The following is a 25,957-nucleotide window of genomic DNA, read 5'->3' on the forward strand; positions in this document are numbered from 1 at the left end:
TGACCTCTTTACATAAAAGAATGATCGGCGGTCCTCCATACATAATTGTTGAGAGGGCAAAAAGCAACGTCGGTGACATTCACTGTTCCCTGACTATGTAGAGAGACCGTGTATAGACTCAGGCGGTTCTCCATACATAATTGTTGAGAGGGAAAAACGCCTTCAGGACGTCGGTGACACTCACTGTTCCCTGACTATGCACCTTTCAGAACGAGTATGACGCTTTAACTGGCTAATATTCCTTCTGCAATAGATTAATTCTACCGTGAAATTCACCACAGAATTCCTAGAAGATAATATTTTTATCTCATTACTCCGATTTCATGATTGAATCCACGGCTGATCTCATGGAATGGTAATACATAATCTCATTACTTCGATTTCATGATCGAATCCATGGCTGATCTCATGAAATGGTAATAAACAATTTTATTACTTCTATCCTGTAGTTGAATCAACGATCCTATAGGTTGGTAATGCTCATTTTATTATTCTGAATCCGTAATAGAATCCACGGATGATCTTATGGATTGATAATAAATAACTACTCACCTTTATTACTCAGTTTCATGAAACATTATCTAATAAATCTCATGAATTATTAATAAATACTTAACAATCGGGCATCTGGACCATCACCGAGTAAGCTCCAAGAAAATGGTACAAGTGTATTCAACAATGATGCACGAACGAGCACCCAAATGAACAAACGAGCATTCGAAGATATGGAAAAATGAGGAATCCTGCACAAAACATGAGAGAGAAAATAATAATATTAAAATAATGAAGAGGCGCCCAGGGGCCGGTCCCATGCCTCTTCCATTATTTTTCTTTATTTTATTATTTTCATGAACTCATGAAAATTCCTTCGTTCTAGCAACTTTCCTTGTTTGAGCAAAACTCATGGTTTTTCCATATTTTCACGGTTTCATGAAAAATAACAAAATAGGGAAAGGTGTTGCGGGACCGGGCTAACTGGCCGGCTGGCCATGCCCTAGACGTGGTCGGTCCCACACCTTACCATCCCTAGTCTTTCATAATTTCTAGTTCCCTCATCTCATGAAACTCCTCAGTTTGAGCAAAAATCATGATTTCTTCATTTCTCAAATATTGCTCAAACCATGAAAAAAAACCAAAAAGTCAAATGGTCACATGACCGACTAGGCTAATAATATTTTAATATTTTCCAAATTCTGATCAAATGAGCAAATTTCTACCTGCTCATTCGAGCAAAATCAAGAATTTCAGTCAAAGATCAAACTCTTCTGAAAATTCAAAATATTGCTCAAACGCACATCAGAAAATGCTGAAACTCTCAGGACTGATACTCAGACATTATGGTGACACGGGCATACTCCCTTGACCGAACAAGGGCGGCTCTAAGGCTTGCGACGAGCCAGTCCCACACGTTTTCATAATTTTGACCTAATTTGCGCAATCGCTCATACTGGGTCCAAACTCTTTCCAACCAACCTGGAGTTTGCTCAAACGACCATCAGATGGTCCCACGACCACCAAGGGACGGTCTCATGACCTCTTTGTCGGTCCCTTACTTTTCCATAATTAGGTTATATCACCTAATGCTCAACCGAGCACTATTTCAATAAATGATGAAACCGAGATTTAAATCATCATTCTTTCACCAACTGGCCAACTAAGGACCCGGTGCACGCTCACTCGAGCACTTGGGTGCCACATGGACTCCCTCATTCCATGTGGTTGGTCCCTCCCTCTCTCATGACCTATTTTAAACAATTCATCAATTGACGAACAATTGATCAAAAATTAGGGTTTTGAACAAACGCTCCACGAAATCATCATTCTGAGTAAGTTCAAACACTAATAAAATTTATGTTTATCCAGCAATCAACATCTGGATTAATTATATAATATTTGGTAGTCTATAAATATTTTAATTAATATTTTATTGGGTTACGTCACTAATAAAATAATTTGTCGAATTGAGCAATACTTGCTCAGTTACTCGAATATTGATCCAACTATCAATATCAATATTCAGTAATTTATCAGTAATCCGTCGAATTGAGCAATACTTGATCAGTTAATCGAATATTGATCCAACTATCAATATTCAGTGATTTGTTAGTAATTCTTTGAACTGAGCAATACTTGCTCAGTTGCTCAAATATTGATCCATATTCAGATGATCAGTTGCTCGAATTCACAATATTTGCTCAGCCGAGCAATATCTAAGAACGTCTAACATGTTCAATCCATGAATCATCGAGCATTCGATCACTCATGCTCGATTCAACAAAACTTAGACATGTTGTCTAATTAGTCAACAACTTACTAATAAAATACACGTCTGTCATGCAGACTCCACGATTTCTGAGACATCAATCACGTCACATGGGGGTATATCAATTAGGTTTTTTGTATGGCGGCCTATGGCACGTGTATTCATCCACAATGAGAAATGTGAGTAAGTCGTGCAAACGGTTGAAGGAGTTAGCAAAGTAGTGGGTGAACGGTTAACCAAGTCTCCGCACGACCTGGAACTGGTTTCACCACGATTTCCCACTTTTCCACTCTTTCACTCAAGAAACCGTCACACTTACAGGGATCAAGGTGTTTACTATTCTGACAATATAAATAAGTCTCTGAATCCATGATTGAGGACAACAACACTCTTCTACACAGAATTTCTCGAGAAATTATTCTCGAGAATTTATCAATCTACCAGAACTTATCTGAACTTATCAGCTCACAGAAAACTTGCAGAAACCTTCAACACATCCACAATCCTTGATCACCATTGATCCCACACAATTCTCAGCTCCCCTCCTACAGATCAACCCATCTCCCTCTTTGCGACCGAATTGACTATGGAACGACGATTTACTTGTTTTAGGCCGGAGTCCTACAGATTGATCTCTCGAATCTAAGCACTCCCTTTGCAGTGCATCTGTATGAGGTTGAACAGTTTGTTCGGTTGAGGAGTCTCGAAAACACGCTCGTCTCTTCAATTCCCTGAAAAATCAGCAAATCGTTTTTCCTCATCTACAGAGTTGAGTTTAACTCGCTTATATATTTCTCGAAATATGTGTTGGCAAGCTTTCGCTTCGACTAAGTTCATCTTATATTTTTGACGAAAGTCAGAATATGTTCATATGAAAATTTCCGAGTAACATCTTACATGGTTTGTGTGATACAGTCATTTGGTGTAGACTTGGAATATTTCGTTATGATTATTTCAATATCTTGAAAATTGCTTTGATGCTAATAATGTGTGAAAACGGCTATTTTCATCCTCTAAGAAAGTTTCAATGATTGAAATAAAGAGTTTAGAATCAAGTAACCATGTTTAGATATAAACATAGTATGTTCACGCATTTGTGTATAAATCCAAAACCGGGAACCTGAAGTATGCGTAACTGTACGCGTACTGGCGGTTGTTGGATGTCTGGGCAAGTATGCGTTCTCGTACGCATACTGGCGGAAGTCTCACGTCCGTGAATTTCTGCTGGAGTTTGGAAGTGTGAATTGGTATGCGTACCCGTACACGTACTGGCGTAACCAAACTCGGTCCGACTACTTAAGTATGCATACCCGTTTGCGTACTTGAGTGGGTTACTTCCTAAGATCGATTGTGTACATGAACTTAAACATTTATATAATAAGGAACGCAATCTTTGCAAACCGTGGCTATAATGTTCATGAATTGATTCAAGTGAATCAAACCGATTTTGCTTCAATTGTGTTCTTGTCTATGATCGGTGCCTAATAATGCATATTTCTAGATCTTTTTGTTGTCTGTAATCACATCTTTAATGCCTTCATGTTCTGTTTTGCGATAAATCTTATATCTTGAGCACATCTCTTTTAATGGGTAATTTTGTCGAAATAATCTCTTTTTGTGTTGTGTTTTAGGTGGTTGAATAAATGGTGAAAAAGAGGTCAGTAAAACTACAAAATGGAGCGTAAGAAGAAGTGGGAATGTCGCACCGTAATGCAAAGGAGTTGTATGCTGATGAAACAAATAGTTGTGGTCAAGGATTGCAAAAATTAATCAAGTCTGATCAATGGTATAAAGTGCTATGGTCATGTGTGAAGTCAAAGAAATCAACAAATCTCACCCGTGAACATCTAAGCAATTTACACATGCCTAACACCAAAGTAACTTCCTTTTCACTATCCCTTTTCATTCTCAAAATCAGAAGAAAAATAGAAAACCTATCTTCTCAAACCATCGATACCATTGCCCGTATTCTCTCAATTGTGCAGCCATGATTCTAAATTACCAACTCTCTTTGTTGTCAAATCACTTGGTTCGCCTCTCCCTGTACCTCTCTATCCATATACTCAATTCACGGTATCATCTATTGAGTTACAAAAGAGAAGAATTCTGAAATTGTGAGTGAAGAGAAGTAAGAAGCAACTGTGGAAGTCTCTCAGCAGCAACATGATTCTGATGATAATGAAGTGGGTAAACACAATGGAGAGAAAATCAGTTGTTATGTACCATTTGGTGAGTGATTGACATCTCAAACCCCTATTTCAATCCCTAATTTCAGTTGTACTGATGGAGATATTAAAAACCCAATTTAGGGTGAAGTTGATGTATAAATAGGGGTTGTCTTTGTGTATTGGTAGAAAAAAGGAGAAGGTTCATAGGTAGAAATCAGTTGTAACTTATCTTCTCCAAAACTGTTCTTGTAGAAATCAGTTGAAGAAAGAAATTTGCATGGATGATTTTATCCATCTTTGAATTTCATATGTCTCCTTTTTTTGCTATGTTCTAAGTTTATAAGCTAGGGTTTAGATGAAGCTCTTAATTTAACTCTAGGATATTTGTGCTGATGTTATTGTTCTTGTTGTGCTTGAATGAGTAAAGCTAGATTTAATCTTGTGTTACAACATATTACCTTCACCTTTTTTGTTATGGAACCTAGGTAGTCAGAATAATTCTATGTTGTACTTCAACTTGTGCCTAATTGATTGTTGTTAATATGTGATTAGTTGTGCTGTAATAAGACAGCTAATGCTAGGGATTAATACCTTAGTTGATGTTAAATCATCCATTTGAAGATAGCCTTGGATATGCGGCAGACTCGAATCTTCCCCCCTGTCTACCATAAGTAACAATAATAGTTTCATTAGCCGAATAATCTGGTGTAGGTTAAGTGGTGAAGTCAGTTGACCTAGTGCCTTCTTATCAATTGTTTAATCTCTTATTTCATTTACATTTCTGTTCTTTAGTTTAAATCTCATAAAAAACAATTATCTCATCGTATCGACAGCTCCCTGTTTGATCTAAATCAGTATAGCAAGACTTGAATTTAATTACACACCAACCTAGTCTCTGTGGGTTCGACATGTATTTTCCCTGTTTTACATAGTAGACACTGTGCACTTGCCCTGATTCCAAGTCTGTTCCATCTCTTGCTGAGCCACCAAAGCTTGAACTGAAACCATTGCCTGATACTCTTAAATATGCATTTTTGGGATCTTCCAATACTTTGCATGTAATCATTTCATCTGCGTTAGATATAAAAAAGGAAAGTAAGCTTTTAGAAGTACTTAAGGAGCATAAAGAAGCCCTAGGATGGACCATCTCAGACCTTAAAGGCATAAGTCCCACTGTTTGCATGCATCATATAAATCTTGAAGAAAATGCTAAACCATCTAGGGAAATGCAAAGGAGACTTAATCCTAACATGAGAGATGTTGTTAAGGGTGAGTTCTTGAAACTAGTTGATGCGGTATCATATACCCGATTTCAGATAGCAAATGGGTTTGTACCATTCAAGTTCTTCCCAAAAAGTCGGGCATTACTGTTGTTCAGAACGAAAATAATGAGCTAGTCCCTACTCGCGTAACCACAAGGTGGAGAGTTTGCATCGATTATAGGAAGTTGAACACAGTAACAAGGAAAGACCACTTCCCTCTTCCATTCATAGACCAAATGCTAGAACGGTTGTCTAGGCATAGTTACTATTGTTTCTTAGATGGCTTTTCTGGTTACAACCAGATTCATATTGCACCTGAAGATCAGGAAAAGACTACATTCACATGTCCATTTGGAACATTTTCTTATCGTCGTATGCCCTTTGGGTTGTGTAATGCACCAGCCACATTTCAACGTTGTATGATGAGCATTTTTTCTGACATGATAGATAATTTCCTTGAGATCTTTATGGATGATTTCTCTGTGTTTGGATCTTCTTTTGATGAATGTTTGAACCATCTCACTCTTGTGCTGGATAGATGTAAAGAATTTTTTTTTTTTTGAATTGGAAAAAATGTCATTTCATGGTGAATTCAGGCATAGTTCTAGGTCATATCATCTCTGAAAAAGGCATAGAAGTAGATAAAGCTAAAGTTGACCTCATTCAACACTTGCCACAGCCTCGCTCTGTGAGGGAGGTTAGATCATTTTTAGGCCATGCTGGTTTCTATCGTATATTCATTAAAGATTTCAGTAAGATCTCAAGGCCTCTGTGTAATCTACTTGGTAAAGATGTTGCTTTTGTATTTGATGATGCTTGCGTGCGTGCTTGGGAGGAACTCAAAACTCTTCTAACTTCAGCCCCTATAGTCAGACCACCTGACTGGAAATTGCCATTTGAACTTATGTGTGATGCTCTTGATTTTGCTGTTGGTGCTGTTTTAGGACAACGCATCGATAGACTTCCATATGTCATATACTATGCTAGCAAAACCCTTAATGATGCTCAAATTAACTATACAACTACTGAGAAGGAGTTACTTGCTGTTGTTTTTGCATTGGACAAGTTCAAGTCATACTTGATAGGCTCTATGGTTATCATTTACACTGATCATGCTGCTTTGAAATTCCTTCTTTCTAAGAAGGATGCTAAAGCCCGTATTATCCGTTGGATTCTCCTATTGCAGGAATTCGATCTCGAAATTCGAGATAAGAAAGGTTCTGAAAATGTGGTTGTTGATCAGTTGTCTAGGTTAAATGTTGAGTCTTTTGATGAATCTGTGCTGATTAGAGAGTCATTTCCTGATGAACAATTGATGCTTGTATCTGAGTTTCCTTGGTTTGACGACATTGTTAACTACCTTGCTACAGGTAGAATGTCGTTGCATTGGTCTGTACAAGGCCATTCTAAGTTCTTGGATGAAGTTAATCACTTCTTTTGGGATGACCCATACCTGTTTAAGTACTGCCCCGACCAAATCATTAGGAGATGTGTCCCCAACATTGAACAGAAAGATGTGATATCTTTCTGTCATGACCAAGCATATGGAGGCCATTTCAGTGCCAAGAAAACTGCTGCAAAAGTCTTACAGTGTGGGTTTTACTGGCCATCTTTATTTAAAGACTGTCATGATTGTTGTGTTGCTTGTGAACGCTGTCAGAAACTAGGAAGTATTACAAAGAGAAACATGATGCCATTACACCCCATCTTGATTGTTGAACTGTTTGATGTGTGGGGAATTGACTTCATGGGACCATTTCCTAATTCTGAAGGTAAGTTGTACATCCTTGTCGCTGTTGATTATGTTTCTAAGTGGGTAGAAGCGATTGCAACCAAAACAAATGACCACAAGGTGGTACTTTCGTTCCTAAAAGAATACATCTTTTCTCGTTTTGGCACACCTAGAGCTATAATCAGTGACGGTGGTTCACATTTCTGCAATAAGTCTTTTGAGTCTTTAGTACGCAAGTATGGCATAACTCATAAGGTTGCAACCCCATACCATCCACAAACCAGCGGCCAAGTAGAGGTTTCTAATAGGGAGATTAAGCATATTCTTGAAAAGACGGTTAACCCGTCTAGAAAAGATTGGTCATTACGTTTGAATGATGCTTTATGGGCCTATAAAACATCTTATAAAACCCCTATTGGCATGTCCCCTTACCGTCTTGTGTATGGAAAACCTTGTCATTTACCTGTGGAGTTAGAACATCGAGCTTATTGGGCTATCAAGAAACTTAACTTTTCTCTTGATAAAGCAGGTACTCAACGGAAACTTCAACTCAATGAGTTGGAAGAGCTGATGAATGATGCTTATGACAATGCTAAGCTGTACAAGAACAAAATGAAAGTGTTCCATGACAAGCGCATTTTGCGCAAGTCATTCAGACCTGGCCAAAAAGTCTTGTTGTACAATTCCCGTTTGCATCTTTTTCCAAGTAAATTGTGTTCGAGATGGACAGGCCCGTTCTTGGTGCGCACAATATTCCCTCATGGAGCTGTAGAACTCGAAGATGTAGCAAATAAGAACGTTTTCAAAGTCAATGGGCAAAGACTAAAGCCGTTCCTTGAACCAATCCCACCTGAAATCGAAACAACTGATTTGGAAGATCCCATTTATGTGGACTGAACTAGTTCACTCTTGTACATAAATCAGGTGAAGGGTTCCATTTTCTTTCTATCAAGTTTCAGTTGTAGTATCTTGTTCTCTGCAGTGTACAGTTCTGTTGCATGCTAACTGGATGTCTATCCTTATCATTCTACCTTGATGTTTGCTTTCCAAGAACTCGTCCAGTTCTATTTGAGTAACACTCTTCACATTTGGCACACTCTCTCCTTATCTCTACTCTGCATGGTCTTCCTGGTATGATTGCAACTTTTTGAACATTGCGGACACTGTTTAGTTTAGGTTGGGGGGGTGTAGGTAGACCACAGGAACTTTGTAGTAAGCATGTTAGACCTTGTAAAAAAAAATGAAATGAAAAATGGAAAATGAAGCTCAGTTACCTTGATTTGTGATATATGTGTATGTATATGATAACTTAGGGTTCTTAGACTAGATGATGAGGCACCCCTGATTCCATCATAATTCACATGTGATATAGAAAATTTTCACATGCACGATCTACCGAGCTTGTATAGCGTCGGTGTTTCATAGGTTAAGTAGGTTGCCGATCATCTAGAATACTGAATGAGACTTGACTAGATTTCTCTTTGGTTGGATGGGATAGAAGTTGGAGGATACATTAAGAAAAGCAACCATTGAATTTGACCGGGTGCATCGAAAAGGGCTACCTCTTGCTAAAAGTTTCATGTAATCCATTTTTTCTGGTTTTGTGTAAAGTTTATTGTGTCTTGTGTATGTATCTTTCATCATTCCAAAGAAAAAAAAAGTCATCCGAAAAATTCAGAAAGAAAAGAAAATTCAGAATTTCTTAAAAAAAAAAAAAGTATCCATTGTCTGTTATGTTCTGTTTCAGTTAAAGATCCTCTCTTGCCTTAAATCAAGAAAGCAGTCAATGTAAATATGTAATCAATATTCCTTTTTGTTGTATGTTGTAAATAGTCTTGTAATAAGCAAGGAGGGTATAGCCATCAATGTACAACGCGGGTAAGATGAAATATTACCAACTCTTAGGTGAATATTCACAATTCTCGTAAAGTCGGACAGCTAGCTTGGCTTTAAATTTAGTTCTTAGCCTGAAAACTATCTCTTAGTAATTGGCAGTCATAACTTCCTACAGCAAACCATTTTCTATGCATGTCTAAGTTAGATGCACTTTACACTCTTATCACATGTTCATAGTCGTTCAAGTGCTGAAATTGTGCCTTTGAAAGCTAGATTGATACATCCAATTTCTATGAGCTGAAACTGAATTGCACATGTCATATTTCATGGAATCTGAGCTTATATTTTTTCCTAGAAATTTTTGGGTGTGTTCTAAGCAAACCTTTACTCGAGGTCGAGCAAACTTCAGGTTTGGGGGTATGATCGGTGCCTAATAATGAATATTTCTAGATCTTTTTGTTGTCTGTTATCACATCTTTAATGCCTTCATGTTCTGTTTTCCGACAAATCTTATATCTTGAGCACATCTCTTTTAATGGGTAATTTTGTTGAAATAATATCTTTTTGTGTTGTGTTTTAGGTGGTTGAATAAATGGTGAACAAGAGGTCAGAGAAACTGCAAAAGGGAGCGTAAGAAGAAGTGGGAATATCGCACCGCAACGCAGAGGAGCTGTATGCTGATGAAACAAATAGTTGTGGTCAAGTATTGCAAAAATTAATCAAGTCTGATCAATGGTCTAAAGTGCTCTGGTCATGTGTGAAGTCAAAGAAATCAACAAATCTCACCCGTGAACATCTAAACAAGATACACATGCCTAACACCAAAGTAACTTCCTTTTCACTATCCCTTTTCATTCTCAAAATCAGAAGAAAAATAGAAAACCCATCTTCTCAAACCATCGACACCATTGCCCATACTCTCTTAACTGTGCAGTCATGATTCTAAATTACCAACTCTTTTTGTTGTCAAATCACTTGGTTCGCCTCTCCCTGTACCTCTCTACCTATATACTCAATTCACGGTATCATTTATTGAGTTACAAAAGAGAAGAATTCTGAAATTATGAGTGAAGAGAAGTACGAAACAACTGTGGAAGCCCCCCAGCAGTAACATGGTTCTGATGATAATGAAGTGGGTGAACACAATGGAGCGAAAATCAGTTGTTATTTACCATTTAGTGAGTGATTGACATCTCAAACCCCTATTTCAATCCCTAATTTCAGTTGTACTGATGGAGATATTAAAAACTCAATTTAGGGTGAAGTTGATGTATAAATAACGGTTGTCTTTGTGTATTGATAGAAAAGAGGAGAAGGGTCATAGGTAGAAATCAGTTGTAACTTATCTTCTCCAAAACTGTTCTTGTAGAAATCAGTTGAAGAAAGAAATTTGCATGGATGATTTTATCCATCTTTGAATTTCATATGTCTCCTGTTTTTGCTATGTTCTAAGTTTATAAGCGAGGGTTTAGATGAAGCCCTTAATTTAACTCTAGGATATTTGTGATGATGTTATTGTTCTTGTTGTGTTTGAATGAGTAAGGATAGATTTAATATTGTGTTAGAACATATTACTTTCACCTTGTTTGTTATGCAACCTAGGTAGTCAGAATAATTCTATGTTGTACTTCAACTTGTGCCTAATTGATTGTTGTTAATCTGTGATTAGTTCTGCTATAATAAGACAACTAATGCTAGGGATTAATACCTTAGTTGATGTTAAATCATCCATTTGAAGATAGCCTTGGATATGCGGCAGACTCGAATCTTCCCCGTTGTCTACTATAAGGAACAAGAATAGTTTCATTAGCCGAATAATCTGGTGTAGGCTAAGTGGTAAGTCAATTTCCCTAGTGCCTTCTTATCAAGTGTTTAATCTCTTATTTCATTTACATTTATGTTCTTTAGTTTAAATATCATAAAAATCAATTATCTCGTCGTATCAACAGCTCCCTGTTTGATCTAAATCAGTACAACAAGACTTGAATTTAATTACACACCAACCTAGTCTCTGTGGGTTCGACCTGTATTTGCCCTGTTTTACATAGTAGACACTGTGCACTTGCAATTTAATATTGTAGGCATTTTCTAATCCTACAAGTATACTTCTATGAGAATATAGCAATTGAACGGCTCCTTAACTAGTTTCATTTGAGTCATTTGAACTAGTTATGGTTAAGATGAATAAGGTTGATATGAGACTAATCATATGGCTAACTTCGATTAACTATTATTGAGTCAACATAGTGTACACGTTTGGGTACGGTTACATAAACCTAATTGAGGGTACATTTTATTTGTGTGTAACAAGCTAAGTTCGATCTAACGGTTGAAAGATATTAGCTTGGTTGAATCAGGTTTTTCATCTTACGGTGATTATTGAATGCTTTGTTACCAAGGTAACTTGGATTGCAAACCCTGATTTTAAAACTATATAAAGGAGAACTCTTGCAACTGGGAAACCTAATCCCCACACCTCATGTGTGTTACTAGTTGCATCAACTAGAGTCGATTCTCCTTTAACCTTAGGTTTCTATCGAGTCCCTGTAGGTTAACGACTTCAAAGACTTCATTGGGATTGTTAAGCCAGACCCAACTATTTTCTTTGTAGTTGCGTGTTCTGATCTTGACCGATTCTATCATTTGAGTACTATCTGCTCTATGATTTGCTTGAGATTTAATCTCCGATAGGTAAGATAAAAAGTAATCACAAACACATTCGTCTCATCGTTTGTGATTCCACAATATCTAGTTTCGCCATCGTACGATTTAGATTATTGTGAGGTGATTGATAATACTAGGTTGTTCATCGGGAATATTAGTCCGGTTTATCAATTGGTTCATGTTCACCTTGATTTATCAAAAAACGGAAGAAAAACTCATAGGTATTTCTGTGGGAGACAGATTTATCTATTCCAATATACTTTTCTGTGTGAGACATATTTTTTTATCAAGTCTTCGACTTTGGGTCGTAAAAATCTTAGTTGTGGATGAGATCAGCTAAGGGAATCAAGTGTGTAGTATGTTGCTGGGATCAGAGACGTAAGGAGCACAACTGTACCTTGAATCAGTGTGAGATTGATTAGGGTTCAACTACGGTACAGTCCAAAGTTCATTGGTAGTAGGCTAGTGTTTGTAGGGGCTTAATACAGTGTGGTGTTCAAACTGGACTAGGTTCCAGGATTTTTCTGCGTTTGCGGTTTTCCTTGTTAACAAAATTCTGGTATCTGTGTTATTTCTTTTCCGCATTATATTTTGTTATATAATTGAAATGTCACAGGCTGTGCGTTGAATTGATCAATTGGGAAATCCAACCTTTGGTTGTTGATTGAAATTGATTGATCCTTGAACATTGGTCTTTGGTACCGTTCAAGTTATTCCTCTTATATTCAATCGGGCTCGCAGATTTCTATTTGCTGATTGCGGATTGAATTAAGAGATAGAGATATTAAACATGTTGATATACTTTTCTCTAGATTGAGTCTGACTTTCTAATTGATTCTCTAGAAAGTATATTGGAGTAAGTCCTCTCAGATTGCCAAACGAATTGTTGGGTGTGGTTGTTAGACCCCCACATTTTCAATTGGTATTAGAGCAAGCAAACACGTTAAAGACCTCATAAGTCTGTGTTTGTAGCGATCTGAGTATGGACAATATTGTCTCTGATAAACGCATCTCCAGAAATAAAAGTATTGTTTCCACAAAATCTATTAAAAAGAAAGATTTGTCAATCTCTAGTGTTCCCATGAAACAGACTTGCACTGACAAGTGTTACGCCAACTACCTTACTGACGAGTCTGACTCTGAAGTTGAAAGGAATGCAGCCAAAGCAAGTGCAGTGATTCTAAAACTTGTTAGAATCCAGGCTGATAGTGTCAATCGATTAAAACACAAAGTCAATGTTCTTGTTGGTATGGTAAATGAGTGTGACTCTCTCTAAAAGTCCTTCGTGAGGAAAACACCTTTGTCTTTCCTTCACAGACCTTGCATGAGGGAAAAATCAAAGAGGATGCTTTGGAAACTGAACTTCTTTTGAGTAAACTATATATTCAAGAATGTTCCAAAGAATCCACTATACCAACTGCTTCTGATTTAACTGGAAAATTTTCTAGTTCAGAAGCAAAATCGAAATCCCTTCCTGTTGAAAAAGATGTGCCTGGGTCTTCCTCTAATCAAGGAATGTCCACATCACATGGAAGGAAGAATTCTCACAACGATGGTGTTAAGATTGTTCTGTCTAATCACTCATGTGATCAGAAAGTATGTCTCTTTTGTGATTCAAAAGGGCATGGTGAACAAAAGAGGAATTCTAGGTTGAATGACAATTCTATTATTCGTATTCAACACACCTTAGATTTAATTCTCAAAGGTGTAACTGAAATTCATATGTCTAAACCAATTGGTTTTAGTACTCACCCTGTGTACCCTACCAGGAAAGTCAGTTCAATGTGTTCCTCAAATATTCAATTGCAAAATAGTCTCCCTAAACCATTTCATTGAATAAGAACTCATGGATATTCTTCAATTAAGAAGGGAGATTATGTTGTTCATGATGTGAGAAAGGTACCAGAAGAAAAAAGCAAAAATGGAGGTATGGAAGACAACCTAAAAATGATAATTGAAGGATAAAAAGAAATCATCAACATGCTGTCAATTCCCTCTGGGAAAAATCCTTCAGGTAAGAATAAAAACTATGCATCGTATTTCGATGATAGCAAATTTTATGATAACTTTTCGCATCATAACGGTTTTCCTTCAAAGATCAGGAGAAAGAGGTTTAACCGTAAACAACATTCATTTAATGAGCTCAAAGCTCATACTTGTGCTAATTAATCACAAGGTTGAAACCTCACTCTCAAGAAAAATCCTGGTAGAGTGAGAAGTATTCAGGTATACTTGATGGCAAGATGTTTTTCTGATTCTCTATGCTATTTTCTTATCGTTCTTAGCTGGATTATCATTCACAAACATTCTTGCATACGTATTTGTTTGTTCTAATAGGTTTCTGGTTCTTCTTGTTGTGTCAAAATTGCTACTTTTATATGCTCTGATTTTTCTCCTGTGAGAATATAAAATTTATTGAGCTTAATCTTGTGAATTTATTCACGTAGCAAAAAACTTTGGTGAATAAACAATATTCTTGTTTGTTTGTTCTCTTCTTGGGTCCTTTACGTTTTTGATGGTCAAGGTTGTGTTCGTACGGGTACCCATATTATTTGTTACAGACCGACTTAGGAAACCCTAAATTTTGTTTGCCGTGAAACCTTATATATACTAAAAACCTTTATGAGAGTATGCATACTCTCTCTTCCTAGTTTTAAGAATGGGGTCTCCTTCAAACTCTTGAGATTTACCAGCTGATTCAATTGATGATTCTGTTTATTTGGATTTTGTTTTAAAGAAGAAAAGAACCCTGGTTAAAGATGACGAACTCGAATCCTGTGCCTCATGTTATTATGTGTTTTCCCATCAAGATAGAGAAAATGCTGAGATGGTCTCTGCTGAAGTGGTTCATGGTTTTCTCAATAACCTTGGGAAGACTCAACTGAAGCTTGAGAACTCGGTAAAGGATCTTAACATGCTACAAACTGAGTTGAAAAATATTGACTCTGACCTTGTTCTCATGAAGTCACATGTTAAGGATTTTCTCAATGAGGATATCTTCTCCGAAGATGCAGTTCATAAAATCTGTCACAATTTTGAAGGCCTTGGAACCAGTAAAGCTTCCGTACCTGAACTCTGATTATTGCTTCTGATCATGATTGTTTTTTTTTTAGTTTGTTTTGTTTGATTTTGTCTAGGAAACTTCTTATGAGAATTTATTTCTTGTGTTTTTAGAAGGATTACTAGGGTTTGGAATAGCCATTATTGTGAGTACACATAATTATTTCCAACGTTTTCATCTTCTATGTTTTTAGATTTATTTATTTAAATTCTAAGTTTTTGGAAGATGATTATTGCTATTTTAATCTTTATGATTTTATATATTGTAATTTGTTATGGGATATGTTGTTTACGTCTGTGAACCTTGACTGTCCCATACGTGTTAAAAACTTATCTCTATTATATGTCGATATGAAAGTATTGATACACTACACCATATTCAGGGTTTAGTAACTCACTATTTCAGTCACAAAATAGGGTTGTAACGCGCCTGAGCCGTTACAAAAGAGGGTGTAACAAATTTTCGTAGCCTACATGTTGCCGTTACGAATTTTGGGTTGTGACTGATTTAGTAACCGAGGATGAGACGTTACGGATTTAAAATTAGTAACCACCATACGACTGTTTCTAAATTTTTAATAGAGTTACGAATATATTGACTAAGTCTACGTTGACTGACTCAGTTTTCTGGTTAAATGTTGGTAACCAGATATTTGCCGTTACTAAAATTTTACTAGGATTACTAATATTTTTACCAGGTCAACGTTGACTGACTCATATTATCCTGGTAAAAATTAGTAACACTTTTTTACCGTTACTAATTTTTTGGTAACTGAAAAAAAAACTGTCAATTTTTGTTGACCTAGTCAAAATTAATTCCCACCCATTTTGTTTTACCTTGCAATTACCATATCCCCTGGATTATGTTGTTATTCAATCCAATCCAATTCAAACATTCATTCACAAGAAGTCATTCAAACATTTATTCAAACATTCATTGTTTCAACATTCAACCATTCATTCAATCTACATTGGAAAGAAGCAAAAAGAACTACTAATTATATGATACTTATGTTCATGGTGAGTTCAACTGTCAGATGATTCATAACTTCTAAGTATAGGCAGATGACTCTTTTACCTGAATCCACTTGTTTCTTTATTCAATATCCGCTTGTCCTCAACATTCTTTATAACCACTTCGTCTGCAAGCAAGTAAACAATACATTTAGAAATACAGTTTCGCAAACCCTCACATACCATATTGACACAAGACAACATTTGAACTTAGTATGTTGGATTCACAAGATAAGAACAAGTAATACACAAGACTATGCAAAACTAGACATTATGCATTCTACAAGATTTGGTGTAACATGACAGTTGCCATTTTATCAGTTGGAAGTAATCACCCTAAGAAGACATGCACCTTGTGAAGCTAGGATGCAGTTAGATCTCTATGGCTATTAATCATGGGTGTAGCTTATTCACAAGCATTCTTAGCTGAGTCTGGTTCCTTTAACGTCACCTGCATGTATAAAAATACCAATGACACAAAATTATCCATGATTATGATTGATAAAAAAGACGAGTTGCAGCTTCAGTTTTACGCTATTGAAAATAATACAATAAGGGTCAAAGTGAGTAGTAAAACTACTAAGTTTAGCTCGCACAAAAAACAACATCAGCTGCAATTCATTCCACAGCTCAAACATTTATTCTCCATTCAAAAGAATAAAAATGAGTAGTAAAACATTCTTCATTCTACAGGTCAAAGTGAGTAGTAAAACTGAAGGTTAAAATGGTTCCGCACGTCACATTTTCTTCTTCTTCTTGACATCAAAGACATGACATAAAACAAATGCGTTGCATGATGAGATATCACTTTGACGAAAAATTGGAATATGTCTTGCATTGTGATGATAACCTAATGCCTAATGGCTAATGTTCATTTAAGATTAAAAGCATTTTTTATTTTACAGAGACATGGTTGTGCACGATGTCAAGAAGATCACAAAAGAGATTTACCAGATGAAGGTCACCAACAGCATAATCCAACAACAATTCGATCTTTAAGTGTTGCACCTCGCAAGAAAGTGTAAAACTGAAGGTTAAAATCTTAACTGCAGTCGAGCATAAACAAATCAAGCAATACTATATCCATGAACAAGCAGAAACAGATAAAGTAATTACCAGGGATTAATATTGCCCTGGTGTTCCTATTGCTTCAGCAAACCTTAACTGCAATCACCTGCACAACCAAAACACATACATAACAACAAAAACTATACTCATACACAAAGTAAAATTCACAAAAAGATATATCAAAGTCATTCTCAGTTAAAATTAGTACTTTCTTATGCACATTTTCATAAGAATCTCCCTTAAGCACAACTACATCAGAGTTTACCTATGCAGAACAACATATGATTACATATCAGTATGTTCACCATACATACAAAAGTGTGAACATTAGCAAAAATAGCAAAAAGGATGGCTGACATAATAACAAAAAAGCATAGGCTGATGGCTGATATCAGACGCAGAATTTTGGATGAAACACATAGCCACCAATTCCAACTTCTTGAAAGGTCTTCACAAACTTGTTATCTTTTATGGTCGGTTCATCTGGCTATAGTATGAGGTCCACCAACACCTTTGCATGATCATCATCTACAGGTGATCCATGAGCCGTACGTCCAAATTCACCGCCACAAAATCGACCAACAACAATGGTCTCATTATTCAAGTTCACCAATGAACATTTGACCCCATCAGAAACTACTGCTGATCCAACTTCATGTGGAAGTGACTGAGAAGGTGAACTATTCTGGCCAGTTGAAGCAGTCTGAGCAGGTGAACACGCAGGACCATGTGCATTATCGAAGTGGTTCGAGGTAATATATGATGCTTGTCCAGATTGGATGTCCTGCACAATGTTGCATAAGGATCCAAAGCTTTGAAGCAAAACCTCCATCTTTCCACTTAACTGCTTCACCTCATGTTTAAGTTCTCCATCTTTGCACTTCAATTCAGCAACTTTGGCACGCGCAGGAGCAGAATAATCATACTGTGTATGAGAAATAGGACCGACAGCACGAACTCATCCCTCAGAATCCTTTCCAAATGCTTTAATCAATGCATCCATTTGATCCACAAGTTCACCAGCATCTAGTTTTTTCTTGATCTCTTTTTGCGCCTTCTTAAGCTCATCTTACAATGTAAAGCACATATTGTAATCCTAGATGGATTGAACAAATTAGAAAAATATACAAACAAAAACAAAGCATAACGTGACTCACATAGTAGGGTTGCGCGCTAGGTAGAATTTTCCCACCCTCTTTTGTATGAGTTTTAATCCACACATCAGAGGTGGTGATTCAACTCCAGGATTCCCGCTCTCCTAAATTAACAAATACGATAAGTGATTAGAGGTGGTGATTTTAAAAACTACAAGTTAACAAGTTCAGGGACTACTCCATTACAGATACAATATCTTAAAAACTAATCTTAACAAGTTAACACGTTCAGCGACTACTCCATTACAAGATGTAGAGCTAAAATCAAGTAATAATTTGAAACTACAAGTTATGATTCCATGTACTATGAGGTGATATACATACCATTTCATCTTTTACCATACTATGAAGTTTGCGACCAGAAGTATGAGCGTAATCATATCTTTTCCTTTTATTCTTATGCTTTTCTCTGGTTTTCTGCTGGGCTTCCTCTTTTTCATTGTCACAGAATTTTATCCAGTCCTGTTCTCTTACAGTTGGAGGCATATGAACGATCCTTTCTTCATAGGTGTTATATGGATCGTGGTAGTCTTTCCTAAGATCCCACTTGAATCTCCTCCATATAGGAGCAATACCCTTTATAAAATTCATCTTACAAGTATCCGGTAATCAATACGATGTCTGAAAAACAGAGGTTCAGTTCTAACCAACAGTTTGACATAAATCAAGATAGCGCAAGATAAGTATTTACCAGCAATTCAGTCCAAACATCATCTTTGTAGTTATCCGGAACATCCTTCCAAGTTTTGTAGGAGACAGGAACATGAGCGCGAATCAGAACGCCCTTCAGGTGGCCGACTTTAGTTGCATTTTTCAAAACAGGAAGTCCATTTTCATCTACCACCACTTCTGCCATACTAACTTGTAAAGTAACATTTACCAAACATCCATGTGTATAAGATATGTAACTTAGTGACATAGTGCAAGTGATATGATAGAACACAGAATCAAACTTCATACAAAAAAAGAACCTTCTAAAACTTCACAACTGATAAAAAAAAGTATCACAATCAGAAATACAGCACACAACTTGCAACGATGAAGGACATGATTCTAAACTAGAGCATCGATAGAGAAAATTTTTTCCAAGCTCTCATTGTCAGTAAGAGCTGACTGATAACTAGTAGGGATCTCTAGCTGATCTACTGCGCAAGTTAACCTTTGTTGTGAATTCAAAACCAAAAACCATCTCACTTCATCAAGATCCTTTGAGTAAAACACTTGAGTCGCTTCATATGCACGAATAAACGGCTCATCCGTCACTCTCTCTTTGCCTTGCAGCTTAGACAAGTTGACCTTTATTGAGCTCGAGACTGGATCAACTTTGCACCCATTATTCTTATCTTCAACTCTGACCCAATCAGAGTAAAAAACAACTTCCTCGAATTCCATATAATTCAACTTGATAATCTGTTTAATGACACCATAATAGGTAATTTCTGCTTCCACCAAATTTCTGTCAGTTGACTTTGCTCTATGTCTCGTAATGGCTTTCATAGACACACCACTGTTCTGTGTTAGGAAACCCTACTCATAATCATGATAGCTGAAAGCAAAGCCATTGGCTTGGTACTTTTTATAAGACTGCGCCTTGAAGAGGGGTCCTTGCACTAGTCGCCAAAGTATCGATTTTGTCTCTTTGGATTCTATCAACTGTAAGAGAACATTAGTGTCAGTTTCACAACAAAAACCACAATAAGTTGGGAAATAAAGTAACTCTGAAGCTAACATATATATAGTACCTTGTCGCGTAACCACAAGAAAAAGGTTTTTGGCCCATTCTTGGAAGAAATATTTTCTTGACTATTAAAGTTATCGTTGTTCACATATAAATCATACTTCCTACAATCAAAGAACAGTCCAGCGATAATTAGATCGACAATCCAATAATTAAAAAACATCTAACAACTATGAAGTTAAAAAGTTGTACCTCTGCCATTCATCTATTTCCACATACTTAGACAGAACCCACCTACGAGCTTGCTGAAACTGTACTTGAGTTAAAGTCATAGGATTGGAAGTACTCAAAGGAATCTCATGGGAAAACTCATCATCATAATCTATAAAGGCATGTTGAGTGTGTTTATGAGTCCCACCACCATCATTTGATATGTCCTCCATACTGTACAAGATGGCTTCTAGCAACATATATCCTCTTCCAATGCATCCATTGATGTACCTTATGTTGGGCACCAAACCTTTGTAACCTTTCATCAACCTACAAATATCATTCAGAAAAGTAGAAAGTTCAGAAATGATAACAAAACACTCAAGTTACACATTAAACAACGAGGTAACTAAGTTCTGGTAATTACCTCTCAAATGGATACATCCATCTAAATCTGATAGGACCGCAAATCAAAGCTTCATCAGCTAAATGCACCATCAAGTGGATACTTATAACAAAGAAGGAAGGAGGAAAGTACTTTTCCAATACACAGATTTCTTCCACAAGAGCAGATTTTGCTTTTAAAAGTTGATCTCTGTTGATAACCTTCGCGCACAAAATTTTGAAAAACAAACTTATCAGAAGAAGAGAAATTCGCAGATCTTTAGGTAGTGAAGGGGATGCATGAACTAGTAACGGAAAAAAATATTACATAAGGACATGATAATCATGAGACTTTAAGTTCTTTAACTCAGGAGGATCAACACTGACGCTATTGTGAAGATTGGAACAAAAAACAGTTGGCACCTTTAAGTTCTTCAATGTAGTACAAAATGAAAGTTTCTCTTTTTTCGTCATTGAAAAAGGAGCATCTTCCATTGTTGTTTTACCAGACACATCATCCACTTTCAACAATAGCTTCTTTTTAAACCCCATTGCTTCCATATCTCTGCGCGCACTAGTACCATCCTTTGACTTGTTTCCACCCATGATCGTGTTAACAAGATGCTCAGTTATGTTTTTCTCTGTACGCATAACATCTGTATTATGTCGCACCAGATTTGAACTTCAATTCGGCAGATCATAAAGAATAGATCTTCGAGAAAATAAGGAGTGGTCATGAACCTCAGCATCAACATCAGTTTCCCCTTCAGGTACTCTTTTACGTTTCAGTTTACTTGCTACCGATGGTTGTTTACCCTTACCAACCTTGGTTCTGATATTAGCTACAATCTCTTGAATCTGAAACCCTGTCAGTGGCCATGGTGCTGAACCGTGCTCTACCCCTCCCGGGAAATTGGTTTTGTCATCTCGATAGTTATGCTTTGCTGGCAGCCATCTTCGGTGTCCCATATAACAAATCTTCTTAGTGAATGGAAGATATTCAGAAACTGTTCCTTTTCCAGAAGTTGGACAAGCATAGTCCCTAATGCCGGGAAATCATGAATAGCCCACAATAATCTTGCTCTCATCAGAAACTCGATTTTAGTGAAAGCGTAGTATGTGATTACACCTTCATTTCATAACTGTATCAATTCTTCTATTAGTGGTTGCAAGTATACATCTATGTCTTTCCCTGGTGTTTTTGGACCCGATATGAGCAAACATAGCATTGCGAACTCTCGTTTCATGCACAATGAAATCTCGTTTCCCTGGTTGTACGGATAGATAATTACAGGCCAACAACTGTGACTAGGACCGAAACACCCATTCGGGTTGAAGCCATCAGTTGATATCCCTAATGTTACATTCCTTGGTTTCTTAGCAAATTCAAGTAAAAAATTATCTGCACATCGCCAGGCGGAAGAATTGACTGGATGACGCATAACATTTCCATCTGACTGTGCTCTGTAATGCCAATGCATTGCCTCTGCTATCCATGGTATGCTATAGAACCTTTGCAGCCTTTTTATCAATGGAAAATGTCTTAACGTCTTGCGAGAAACTTGCGTAAGCTTCCTATCATCATTACAAACCTTCTCATACCTAGGTTCTTGACACACAAGACACTTAACCAATGATGCATGATCCTTCCAGTATAAAATAAAATCATTGATGCATGCATCATAGGTTATGTAGTCCATCCCCAGTTCTTGTATCAACTTTTTTATATCATGGAACTTACAGGGCAGTGTATTTCCATCAGGAAGCAACTCCTTAAACAATTCTAAGAGTGCAGTGACACCATTGTCAGAAAATCCATATTGGGTCTTTCAGTTTAATAGCAACATACAATGGTGTCTTTTCCTTAGGACATGAAGGATACAAAGGATCTCTAGCACGCTCATAAAAATCTCTTTTTTCTTGCTACTACTAGTTCCATCATCTTTGTGAACCTTACTGTGTACGCCAACATTCTCATCTACACTACAAGCAGGATTAAAGTTCTTAGCAAAACCTTCCACATTCTCAGCTGAATTTCCTAGATTGTCAACTCTAATTCCTACGTTTTCAACTGCAACTCCTACATTATCACTTCTAGGTTTATCTTTATGTGACTTTTACCCATGGAAACGCCACTTTGTATAAGTCAATTGAACACCATTCTTGACCAAATGATAATAAATTTCACCTAAAGACAGAGGTCCTTTACCATTCTTACAACTGTTACAAGGACATGAGAACTTCGTTCCGCCACCACCATTTTTACGCACAAACTCTATGAATGATCTTACACCTTCTATGTATTGAACAAAAGTACACACACATTTCATCCAACCTTTATCAACCATTGATGACATGTTTAATACCTACAACTGTAATAACTTAATGATATCTATGTTAACATTCAGGTAAAGTACTAACCCTCTTAACAATACTACTAAAGCAATATCATCAAAACGTCAATAACTACCGACTTAAAGAGAGGACGACTCATTACCAAAAGACAATCAAAATAGATATGTTATTCAAGTTCAAGCTCAGGTCAAAAAAAGCTCCCATGATCAAGACGTGGTTACACAGGGGATTTGCACATATGTACTTGCAAGTTTCCCTTAGCATATGATTCAACAAAAATCTAGACTCGTGTAAATATTTCATCAACAAATAGTGTTCAAGACTACATGAATTGCTCTGAACCATTTATATATTCAACACACAACACTTAATGGATAAGGGCAGCATATGATTCAACGAAAATCTAGCTTCGTGTAAAGTTATCATCCACAAAGAGTGTTCAAGACTACATGAATTGCTCTGCACCATTTATATATTCAACACACAACACTTAATGGATAAGGGAAACAAATAATTTTATAGATCACTGAACTCTGACACTCACTGAAAACACTTATCTTGAGATTATACATCTAGCATAGAAAACATTTGAAATTTGACACTCACTGAAAACAAGTCAAAATCGAAACAATTGAAAACCCAAATCTCAGTTACAACCAACTGACCTAAAAATTAAACCCAATGAATAAAACAAATGCATGAAAAAGGATAATACCTGGGTTATTGTTTCACAAACAACTGCAGTAAAATAAATCCCAGATTAGTGCTTCTACCTGCAGTAAAATAAATGAAAATCATTAAAAGCAAAACCTAATTACCAAAACCCTAAAAGAAAGATGACCTAATTATCTTGCAGAGGTATCAAAACCCTAAAAGAAATATGACCTAATTATCAATCGTGCAGAGATGTCAAAACCTAATTACAATCAAAACCTAATTATCAAAACCCTAAAAGAAGATAATCTAATTATCAATCTTACCAAATAATTACTGGCGGATCTAGATGGAGGTTAATGACAGAAAATAATGCACAGCAAAGAGTAGTTGAGATGGAGTTAAGAAACTGACATGGAGACAGAGAAGTAAATGGAGATGGAGTTTGGGAGAGAAGACTGAAGAGAGAAAAGAAGATAAGGTTTCTGCGGTGTAGGAAAAGGGGAAAAAATGTACACCCTCTTTTCACACGATGCTCAGGAGGGTGTTACCGAGTGTTACTCTGCACACGGTTCTTTCACACGATTTTTTCCTAGAAGTTACTAATCGTAACCCGGGATGGGCCGTCACTAAACTAGTAAAATTTCATAACCAAATCATGGCCGTTACTAAATTTTCGTAACTGAAAATTCCGGTCACGAATTCGTAACGGCTACATGTTGGTTACGAATTTTAGTTACTTTCTACAGAATATGATAAAACAAAAGTTAAAGCCTTTTATGTCATTATGAAAATATTGATGGAAGAAAGGATGCACTTTTGTTTACAAGGATTAAGTTTGTTATATGTCATTTTGAAAATAGTGATGAAAAATAGAATGAATCCTTGTTTATTTCGCAGTATTGGTCTATCTCCGATCCACATCTTTATGTATATACTGTGTTGCTCCGTAAGTTCTCTTATGTCGAGCATGGCCAATTGAATTGATCATTTTTGTGGTTGATTCAATTGAGATTTTTGGATACAAATTCATGTTTTCATGTGATTTGGTTATATCCAAAGAAATCCTTCTTTTCTTGTAAAAGCAAGGTCGCCCTTGTTGTTCTTTCGGGAATGACATTTTATGGGGGAGAGTTCTTTTTTGAACTTGTGATTTATTGCCAAATCTTTGTGGGGAGTGAAGCTATGGAATATTATAGGGGTTATCTTGTACCTTTATAAACTCCTTGATGAATGCATTTAGCTTCGGCTTTATGATTGTATCTAAATAAGTTTGTATGTTATTCTCTTTTGGTCATGAAGAATCTCTATGAAAATTTCATGAGGATCCCACTAGTTTTCGTACCTTTGCCAATTTATATTGAAAAAAGGGGGAGAATTAATGTGTAGTTTCATACTATAAATACATATGATTTACGGATCATTATGTAAGGGGGAATGGTTTTCATGTCGAGATGAAGTATTGACTAATGGGGAGTGATATATATCACCATAGTATTGTTGTCAAAGTTGTGATACAATTGGACTTTGATGCTGTGTAATAATACTATGACACTGTATAACAATGATCGAGAGCACTTGTTTTCTCATTGTTATCTCTACGGATCTTCAACAACTATGATGCTGAGTTAAACACGTTTAGAATCATGGAGTACTTGGAAGTGACGAAGATTTCAAGTCTTGTTTACGATGCCAAGGAGATCAAGCATTTGGATGAGAAGCTACAAAGTTTTTATTTATTTTGTAATCCATATGTATTGATAGTTTTGTCACTAAAATTAACTAAGGGGGAGTTTGTTAGAGTACTGCTCGGTTGAACTCGCATACGTTGCTATCTCAAGCATATTTGTCAATATTAGTGATCAAAACTATAAGTCTTGATTTCTAGCCTATTTATAGATGTCACGGAATAGGACATAGATCGTGTAGTTGAGCATTTAGACATCACGTCTTTCATCATTTGAAGACGAAGAACTACTAAGGGGAGCTTGTGGAACTTCATCAACAAAAGGTATGTGGAGACTGAAACTCACCTATCACTTGGAAAGTCTATTTTTACTCTATCTCCTATATTGAGACGTAAGTCGTATTACGATATAGTTTTCTATTATACACATTTGAGATTTCGAGATGAGTTTAACTCGCTTACATATTTCTAGAAATATGTGTTGGCAAGCTTTCGCTTCGACCAAGTTCATCTTATATTCTTGACGAAAGTCAGAATATGTTCATGTGAAAATTTCCAAGTAACATCTTACATGGTTTGTGTGATACAATAATTTGGTGTAGACTTGGAATGTTTCGTTATGATTATATCAATATCTTGAAAATTGCTTTGATGCTGATAGTGTGTGAAAACGTCTATTGTCACCCTCTAAGAAAGTTTCAATGATTGAAATAAAGAGTTTAGAATCAAGTAACCATGTTTGGATATAAACATAGTGTGTTCACACAT

General features: G+C 36.5%; 1 pseudogene; it reads left to right on the forward strand.

Annotated features, from left to right (window-relative positions):
• LOC113291659 overlaps positions 1-25,957 on the forward strand; it is a 325,743-nt pseudogene that overhangs the window by 243,831 nt on the left and 55,955 nt on the right.

Source organism: Papaver somniferum, chromosome 6 (genome assembly GCF_003573695.1).
Source record: "Papaver somniferum cultivar HN1 chromosome 6, ASM357369v1, whole genome shotgun sequence".
In the NCBI taxonomy this organism is placed as follows: Eukaryota; Viridiplantae; Streptophyta; class Magnoliopsida; order Ranunculales; family Papaveraceae; genus Papaver; species Papaver somniferum.